This window comes from Trachymyrmex septentrionalis, unplaced genomic scaffold (genome assembly GCF_001594115.1).
Source record: "Trachymyrmex septentrionalis isolate Tsep2-gDNA-1 unplaced genomic scaffold, Tsep1.0 scaffold24, whole genome shotgun sequence".
Classification (NCBI taxonomy): Eukaryota; Metazoa; Arthropoda; class Insecta; order Hymenoptera; family Formicidae; genus Trachymyrmex; species Trachymyrmex septentrionalis.
Genome location: NW_017305397.1, coordinates 2,738,682 through 2,740,334, shown reverse-complemented (window position 1 = coordinate 2,740,334; position 1,653 = coordinate 2,738,682). Strand labels below are relative to the sequence as shown.

General features: G+C 33.8%; 1 protein-coding gene across 1 annotated transcript in view; it reads left to right on the top strand.

The window, feature by feature from the left end:
• Positions 1–1,653, top strand: part of LOC108748678 — a 119,214-nt gene that overhangs the window by 66,252 nt on the left and 51,309 nt on the right. The gene's annotated exons all lie outside the window — the stretch shown is intronic.

The window sequence follows — 1,653 nt, the reverse complement described above, 5'->3', positions numbered from 1 at the left end:
TCACCTTTCCGGCCGATTTCACGGTCTTCGCCTTCTTCAGAAGCTGGTTCACCCGGTGAAGTCCATTGTTTTGACTGTTCCTTCAGGTGTGAAATAATGGATCTGTGATTCGTCCACAATAATGAATCGACATTGTACACGTTTTTTTTTACTATTTTACTAATTATTATACTTAAAAGTCATGTATTAAAAGACGAAAATATAAAAAAATGATAAAAATTTAACTATTATATTTAACTATTATAGTTTAGTTTGTTACACAAATCGTAAAAATTTTACTGAAAGATTTACTGAAAAATAGCAATATCACTTTTTAATATATACTGAAACTTTAATATATACTGAATCAGTAAAAAATTGTATATCTTTTAATATCTCAAATAAGTAATTAATTACTATCTTTTAATATTAAACTGATCAGTATTGGATGTATCAATAAAATAAAGTTTTAAAATTAACGGATAGATAAGAATAACTCCACACATTATGCTTTGTGTATTCTTGTAATTTTCTTCTATATTTTAATAATCTTAATAAGCTTACATATGTGTTCGAACGTTTCGGCTCACTTTGAGCCATCTTCAGCGAAGTAGAAAGTACATACATATTTAAGATGTCCATAAATGTATTTCGCTTTGTTTTTTTTCTAACATGCAAAGCATCGAATTTCAAGGTTCAAACTTGTAATGTCAGTTGATTTTTAAATGATTGCTTGTTAGAATATACCTGCATTATTTTCGACAAATATAAAGATTTCCTTATGATTTGACAATTGTCATCACAAACCTATCTTCTTCGACTTATCGACAAATAATGATTTTATTAGATTTATATAAAGGAAATTGCCAAAAAATAATTACAAATAGCTATGGAATTTTTTTCAGAGACAAGATCAACCACTGATTTCGATAATTTATTTTAATTTAGACATAGAATTTTTAATCCAAATTTCTGTAAGGGTTACAACTTGATTCAATTGCTGTAGCGCAATCACTGTTAATCCCTTTTCCGTGTAGGATTGAAAAAAATCTTAGCTCTTATCTTCGATTAGCCTAATAAGGCTAATCTCTAAATAGAACTAATGGCACAATGCACTTCCTGTTGGCGGCGCAGCTCCCACTGATATCATAGCGCGGTGCATCATAGAGCAATCCACGGCGATGTGCCGTTTCAAAGAGCCTCCTGCGTCCGTCGTTTTCCTTTTGGTACCGCCCTCAGAATCGCGATCGCCGTCGGCATTAATTACCGTCCATATCGAACGTGCCTCCCATCGCTCATCGTCGTTGGAGTTGTTAATCTTCTCTTCGATCTCGCGCGCGCACGGCTCGATTTCCCGCGGGGAGAATGACGCGTCGTTACCGGCGAAATTGCCGACCGGCTACCGAATTTTGTACATCCCATCGACGAAAATTAACCTTCGCCTGATTAACGGCAACAATTTCGCAGAATTCGCGAACTGTATTATCGAATCAACAATTATACAGACTGATAAAACTTGCAAGATGCGATACTGTATCATAAATATACCATTGGAAAAAAAACAAAAATTAAAAAAACTATTTTGATGAGCACCAGAATAATGAGTGGAATGACTTATTGTCACCCACTGCAATTATTTGAACTAGATACTGAAAATTTCTTTCTCTCCTTTTG